The following is an 8,522-nucleotide window of genomic DNA, read 5'->3' on the forward strand; positions in this document are numbered from 1 at the left end:
CTAGCTTGATTTAGCCATTCTACAGTGTATACATTTATGAAAACATCATGTTGTTCAGCATACATAGAGACAATTTTATTTGCCAATAAAAAAAAGAATATAGCAAAGGATGATAAATTTACCTCGAAATACCCTCTATGCCTCTTGGTGTCCTGAAATTTCTACTTCATCTCTTTATTCTAAAAGAACAACAGATTAATCTTAGCTTCAGAGATTTTGATTTTTTATTTTGACAAGTATCTAAGATGACTGATTTTAAAATTTAACTTTTTTTACACCTAATAACATGTCTTATAATTTTCTAATCTCCGTATCTGTGGAATCCATATCTTATTCACATTTATCATTTGTACCATGTATTTATCATTGTTATCCTTTATACTTGATTATATAGTCTAGTGATTCTCTTTCTTATTGATTTTTCAAGGACAAAGTATTTGGATTTATTATGAATTATTCAGTTCACCAATGTTTGATTTTATCTGTATTACTGTAATTTACACATATTATTATATTTATCCTACTTTGTTTTTGCTTAGTTGTCATTCATGTATCTTTTTAAATTAAATGCTTGAATAATCATTTATTTTTGGATAAAAACAAAGTCTGGTTTTGCCTATTAATGAATAAAGATTAGAATGTATTAGGAAAAAGTTGGTAATTATAGATTTGCTTCCTTCTTGATTTCAAAGTTATTGTTATTCTGATACAATGCTTTTAAAAAATAATTAATATATTTTAGAGTAGTTTTAAATTTACAGAAAAGTGGATAGCACAGAGTTCCTTTTCTCCCAAGATTACTAACATTTTGGATTAGTATGACATATTTGTTACAATTGATGAATCAATATTGAAATATTATTAATAACTAAGGCCCATAGTTTATGTTAGGGTTCACTGGTTGTATTGTGCTATTATATGCATTTAACAAATGCATAATGTCACGTATCCACTCTTGCAATATTATATGGAATCATTTCACTATCCTAAATATCCCCTATATTCCATTCGTTCAACTTTCCTCCTCCTTCCCTCCCCCCTGTCAACCACTGATCATTTTATGGTCTCTATAGTTTTGCCTTTTCCAAAATATTATATAGTTAGAATCATACAGTATGTAGTTTTTGAGACTGGGTTTGTTTCACTTGGTAATATGCATTTAAGCTTCTTTCCTTTTTGTGGTTTGATAGCTCATTTTTTTTCATCATGGAATAATATTCTATTGTATGAGTGTACCACAGTTTGTTTATCCATTCACTTATTAAAGGACGTCTTGGCTGCTTATAGCTTTTAGCAATTATAAATAAAGCTATTGTAACTTTTCATATGCAATTTTTTGTGGGGACATAAGTTTCTATTCATTAGAGTAAATACCTATAAGCACGATTGCTGGATCTTACAGAAAGAATATATCTAGCTTTGTAAGAAACTGCTTAAGTCTTACAAAGTGGCTATGTCATTTTGAAATCCCACCAGCAAAGAAAGAAAATTCCTGTTGCTGCACATTTTTGCCATCATTTGGTATTGTCGATGTGTTGGATGACTTAGTAGATATATAATGATATCTCACTGTTCTTTCAATCAACAACTTTCTAATGGCATCTGATGTTGAATATCTTTTTGTATGCTTATTTTTCATCTGTATATCTTCTTTGGTGAGGTGTCTGTTCAGATGTTTGCTTATTTTTAATTAGATTGTTTTCTTTGTGTTTTTTTTTTTTAAGTTCTCTATTGTTCTTCAGATATTTTATTTTTTTAAAAAAATTGACAATAATACATATTTATGGAATGTAGTATGATGTTTCAATACATGCATATGATATGTAATGATCAAATTAGGGTAATTAACATATTTATTATCTCAACTATTTATCTTTTTTGTGATGAGAATGTTAAAGATCCTTTCTTTTAGCTATTTTGAAATATATGATATCTTATTGTTGAATTTTAAGTTTTATGTTTTAAATACATCTTTATCAGATATGTGTTTTGCAAATATTTTCTTCCAATTTGTGGCTTGTATAATATTTTCCTTCTCTTAACAGTGTCTTTCACACAGCAGAAGATTTTTGCTCCTGTTATTGTTTTTAAAAGATTTTATAGAGGTCTAACTTATCATTTTTTTCTTTCATGGATCATGCTTTTGATGTTATATCTAAAATCTCATCGTCAAACACAAGATCATCAGGATTTTCTCTTATGTTATCTTCTGGAAATTTTATGATTTTATATTTAAAATTTAGGTCCAGTTTGAGTTGTTTTTTGTGAAATGTGTAACATCAGTATCTAGATTCATTTTTTAAATGTGACTATCCAGTAATTCCAGCACTTTTCTTAAAAAAGACAATCTTTTCTTTGTTGAATTGCCTTTGTCCTTTGTCAAAGATCTGTTGACTATATTTTTGGGGTCTATTTCTGTGTCTTCTATTCTGTTTTATGTTGATATATTTGTCTATTCTTTTACCAATACCACACTGTCTTGGTTACATAGTTATGTTTGAGAGCATTCTATGCTTTATTATTTTTTAACAAATTAGTGTAATAGTTTATAAATTCCTTTCAAATCTATCTTTTGTACTAATTGAGCTCAGACAATAATTTAAAAAAATAATAAATTAAAGTTTGTTTTATGGCTTTGTAATGTGTTTAATTACATCCAAAAAGGTACGTTAAAGTCCCAACCCGTGTACTTAAAAATTCATGTGCTCCCTTGACACCTTTGAGTCTCATAGCGCCCCAAAGGCCTACCCATGAATTTTCCTGCTCTCACTAGACATATCCCCTAGTTAGTGAAAAAGGCACCCTACCTTGCTAATGCCCTATCAACTCATATAGCTGCACTCTACCCAGTTCTCAGCCTAACAGGCTCAGTGTCTGTCAGCCAGAGAAATTATTCAAAGAACACAATCACATCCTCTTGTAGGACACAGGGACACCTTCCCCCTACCCACCAGTTGCTATAAAGTCTGCTTCCCACTGCCCCTACTGGTTCACTGTGCTCCAGAGCGCAACAACCCTCATGTGGCCTCTAATGGCAGGCAGCGTTCCTCTCACCTGTGAGCCTATGTCACAAACAAACTGCTGCCAATCTTAACTGTTCAGTGAGGGCTGTTGTGTGTTTGGCTGTCTTTTACTATTCATGGTGTTATTCACCAGCAGGATATATAGGAGGTGACTAAAATACTTTGGTGCCTGTAAACGGGACTTTATTTGAAAAGAGAGTCTTTGTTAAGATGAGGTCACAGACAAAAATGGGGAAAACCTTATGTATCATTGTTGTAAAGTGTGTCCCAGGACTTGGATGAATTATGTTCTCCTGTCAGATGAAAAGAAGATTTATAAGCCAATTATCTTGTCTATTTAGCTGAGGAGATTCAAAGCAAAGTACAAAAGATGCTTCCTGGTTTCCCCCTTGCTGCTTACAGTAACATGTGAGAGGAAGGGTATACAGTTAGGAAGGAACTACTAAGCAAGAAATGAACCAGCACTTGATGATTGGGAAAATCCTCAGTTTATCCAGATATCATGCTCAGGTGCAAGGGTATGACTGGGCACAATTTTGCTGTAGAAATTAGGTGTATTACTTATTGATCCAATCAATAATTAAATCAGAAAAATTCTAGTTTGGACTGAAGGGGATAGAGATAGAGAGGATAATGCCATGTAAAGACCTAGGAGGATATTGGTGTTATGTTGCAACAAGCCAAGGAATGGATTTCTGATAACCACCATAAATTAGGGGAGAGATCCAAAAGTAACCAACCATGCTGACACTTTCATTTCAGCCTTCCAGCCTTCAGAACAGTGAGAGAATATAGTTTGCTGTTTTGAGTCACTCATTTTGCACAGCAGTCCTAGGCAACTAATATATATGCATGTATATAGAATTTGTCCCATAGTTATGAGATGAAAATAAAACAATTTTTCCTATTTGTATAACACAGACACAATTGGCCTATTAATTTCATTATTAAAATTCTCTATATCCTTATTTGTTTTTCACAGTTTGTCCATGACAAATATTTTAAATGTCTTCTAAATTCTCTTAGTACTATGTTCTTTTAATTTTTAAATATATTGCTATGCTAGGTTTATTTGCAAAATATTTTATAATTAGAATTTATTCCTTGTGACTTAATATTAACTCACCACTAAAATCATTTTTTTTATATTTGCTCTTCCCTTTTTTTCAATTATTTCCCATTTTGTCTAAGATAGTATTTTCTGTTGTATTAATTTTATTTTGTTGTTAGTGTTGCTTTTAAAGTGGTATTCTTCTTTGTAAAAGTGGTAATTTTTCTTTCATTTCTTGAGCTCTGCCAATTTGTTTTTTTATTTTTGTTTATTTTGACTATAATCTCTGTTTTGAACTGTTATATCATTTTTGAATTGCTCTATAAATTTTGTTTGTTTTAAGAATCATTTTCTAGATGTGGATGCAAAGAGATAGGGATACTCATACACTGCTGCTGGGACTGCAAACTAGTACAACCTCTGTGGAAAGTAATATGGAGATACCCAAAGAGCTACAAGTAGAACTACCATTTGATCCAGCAATCCCACTATTGGTCATCTACCTCAAAGAACAAAAGACATTCTATAAAAAAGACATATGCACTTGAATGTTTACAGCAGTACAATTCACAATTGCAAAGATGTGGAAACAACCCAAGTGCCCATCAATACATGAATAGATTAATAAAATGTGGTATATGTATATCATGGAGTTCTACTCAGCCAAAAAAAAAAAAAATAAGGGTGATCTAGCACCTCTTGTGTTATCCTGGTTAGAGCTGGAACCCATTCTACTAAGTGAAGTAACCCAAGAATGGAAAAACAAGTACCACATGTATTCACCATTAAATTGGTATTAACAGATCAACACTTAAGTGCACATGTAATAGTAGCATTTATCAGATGTTGGGCAGGTGGGAGGGGGCAGGAGAGGATAGGTACGCTGTACATCAACTAATGGGTATGGTGTGCACCATCTGGGGGATGGACACTCATGAAGCTCTGACTTAGGTGGATCAAAGGCAATATAAACAACCTAAACATTTGTACCCCCATAATATGCTGAAATTATTCTCTCCCTGTGCATCTCTTCCTTTGGCTAGTTCTGTTAATTCTTGGTACCTTTTGCTAAATTGAACTGAAATAGTAAGAAAGTACTTCCCTGAATTTTGTATCATTCTCTCAAATTATTGAACTTAAGGTAGTCAATGAGGACCCGCAAAATTGTAGCAAATTGGTCAGAAGTGAAAGAGGCCCTGAGAACCAGTGAATTTGTAGCTGATGTTTAAAGTGACGTGAGTCTTGTGGGGACTGGTCCATCAGACTTTGCAGTTTAGCCAAACTCTCCACAGCTGATGGCAGAAGTTGTAGGCAGACTTGGCAGTCTGGAAGACTGCGCCCTTCACATCAAGTTTGGCTAAATCAGGGTAATTTCTAAGTCTGCTGCCCAGCTGTAGTACTGCTTCTTTCTTTAACTAGCATCCTAAATATTTTCTTTACTTCTTTTTTGTGTGAATCTTCTCTTTTGTGGATGCTATGTTTTTGTTTTCTAATTTATTATCTTATTTTGGTAGGTTTCAGAGAAGGGTCAAAATGAGATGAAATCTTGCATGTCTGAAAGTGACTTGATTCTACATTTCACATTGTAATTGTTATTTTAGTTTGTACAGGAACCTAGATTGGAATTCGTTTTCTCTCAAAATTCTGAAGGGATTGTTCCATTGACATCTTGCTAAATCCATCCCATGATAATGTTGTCTTCCTCTCTTAGCAATCCTTAGTTAATTCTATTCCTCGTCTTTTGAAAATTCTACTATTATGTTCATTTTGTAGAATATTTTTTCACTCAATATATAAGTCTTTCAGTACTCATCAATATTGAAAAGAGGAGAGCCTTTCAATCTACAAGAGCTCATATTCTTCAATTCCGGCAAGATTTCTGGAAGTTATTTTTTTGATAATTTATTTCCTTAGTTTTCTCTGTTCTCTCCTTTATGGAAAACTATTAATCATGTATTAATCAGCCCTGATTGTTATTTAAGTTTCTTATGCATGCTTTCTTCTATTTTTACTTCTTTGTCACTTTGAAATTCTGTCTGGGAAAGTTAGTAGGCTTTAGAAATTTTTTCCTGTCATCATCCTGTATTTAATTGGAAATGTTGAGTCATTGTTTTAATTTTTGCTGTTTTTGTTTTGTTTTAATTTTTTATTTATATGTTTTAGGAAATTTTAATTCATTTCACTAATTATAATAACAGAGATAATATTTAAAATATTTAACAACCCATAAGAGGCAGATGGTAATACCTTACGATGGACTCAAGAGGTTTATTACAGCATGAATACTAGCTGAATATCAGACATGAAGCTTTATATGTTATCTTATTGTTATCTCGTTTTAAGTTTCTAATACTTTTTATTCTGCTTTTGAAAACATATTTTTCCTATTTTGGTCCTAATTGAATTTGTGAAAAGTTCTACATAAAAAAGTTAACTGAACTTATATTTCTAAAATTATTAATTGCATATGAAATAGAATTTATTGATTGTTTATATTTAAGATAAATAAATGAGTTCAGTTTAAACTTTCCACATCTTTATTGAAAATCTTAGGATTTTGTTGGTATAAAATTTTATAGTATATAGGGAGTTTGTTTACCTATTGTTATATGATTAATTTAAAAATCTTATGTATCGGCTGAGTGTGGTGGCTCACGCCTGTAATCCTAGCATTCTGGGAGGCCGAGGCGGGCGGATTGCTTGAGGTCAGGAGTTTGAAACCAGCCTGAGCAAGAGCGAGACCCCGTCTCTACTATAAATAGAAAGAAATTAATTGGCCAACTAATATATATATATATATATATACACACATATATATATATAATTAGCTGGGCATGATGGTGCATGCCTGTAGTCCCAGCTACTCGGGAGGCTGAGGAAGCAGGATTGCTTGAGCCCAGAAGTTTGAGGTTGCTGTGAGCTAGGCTGACGCCATGGCACTCACTCTAGCCTGGGCAACAAAGTGAGACTCTGTCTCAAAAAAAAAAAAAAAATTATGTATCTAATATTTCAAGTATTAAATACATGCATTGACTTGTAAAATATTTAAATCATTTTAAAACTTAGTTTTAATTCCTATATGTAATTAAGACAGATGGAGTCTACGAGGGCTGTCCGGCAAGTATCCAGCCATTGTTAATATAACAAGAACTTATTGCATGGCTGGATACTTTCCGGACAGCCCTTGTGTAATATATATGTGTCCTGCAATAATTTGTTTTCAAAATTATGTTCTTATTCTACCTCTGGAGAGTTATATTTATTTACTTTTATGTCATAAATCTTGTCTATGTGCATTTTTCTTATCTTTGGATTATTGTCTTCTTCACGTTCTTTGTCTCCAAAGTTTAGAAATTATATTTTTTCAGTGATTCCACACCTTCCACTCTGGTGTTGTTAGAACCATTGGAGCTTAAGCTATGTGTTTGATGCAGGCACAGTAACCCAGAGGTCAAAAGCAAACTGGTGAGAAAAACATCCAGGAAGACTTAAAACGGTACAGTTTTTAAATCTCCTTCTCTCTATGGTTCCTTTTCTAGACTAGCTGACACCATTCTGCTTTGCTGAGGACTGTGTGCTAAGCAAAGATAAGTGTAATAATTTCTCTAACTTTCTGGCATTTGGATAGAATCCTTCCTTAGCAATTGTGCATTCCAGGTTACATTTTCTGAATATAAGGAAAATTATTAGCAAATAAACACAAAGTCCCGAGGGTCTTTATTTGAACACAAAATAATCACATTTTTATTTATTCTTCTCATACATTTATATTGCTAAATTAAAATATCCTATTACTCAAAGAACCAATCATTGTAGAACATGTCTAGCTGGCTACATAGAGGTAAGCTCACTTTGAGGATGAACAAGGGGAAACTGTGAAGAGAAATTCCCAGCAGGGATATTTAACTTCAGGCTAAGATTCAAGTGGCTTTAATAAAATTAAAGTGTAGTGGAAAATTCTCTTCAGAATGTATTTTTGGCTATTATTTCTTTAAAAAGCATTAATTAATCCGTTAACAAAATTAATTCAATAATTTACTTAGTTAATAAAATAATTATGTGTTTTCCAGGAAGAGAACAAGATGCAAATCTAAGTAGTCTGTATTGTTAAAAAAATAAAAATAAAAATAAAAACCAGCGGTTTTTTTTGGAATGCCTTACTAATTTTCATGCCATCCTTTCACAGGGGCCATGCTAACTTATCTCTATCATTCACACTTTAGTAAATATGCTACTGAAGCAATCACTATTTTGAAAAGGAATTATAAATATTTTTTAATCAATAGGTTAAAAAAAAGTGTTTATCTCCATCTCAATTACCTAGGCTAAAACATTGCTATTTAGACTGTGTGGCTATGTCCACCTCTATAATCTCAAAGCAGCATTCATAAATAGTTGATAATACTTTTTCTTTTGTTATTTGAAAAATTAAGCAAATATTTTGTCAG

General features: G+C 32.3%; 1 non-coding gene across 1 annotated transcript; it reads right to left on the reverse strand.

The window, feature by feature from the left end:
* Positions 1-8,215: 8,215 nt before the first annotated feature.
* LOC142870326 (U6 spliceosomal RNA) lies at positions 8,216-8,317 on the reverse strand. The gene has a single exon (XR_012918744.1). It is a non-coding gene; the product is annotated as a U6 spliceosomal RNA (small nuclear RNA).
* Positions 8,318-8,522: the final 205 nt, after the last annotated feature.

Source organism: Microcebus murinus, chromosome 3, assembly GCF_040939455.1.
Source record: "Microcebus murinus isolate Inina chromosome 3, M.murinus_Inina_mat1.0, whole genome shotgun sequence".
NCBI lineage: Eukaryota > Metazoa > Chordata > Mammalia > Primates > Cheirogaleidae > Microcebus > Microcebus murinus.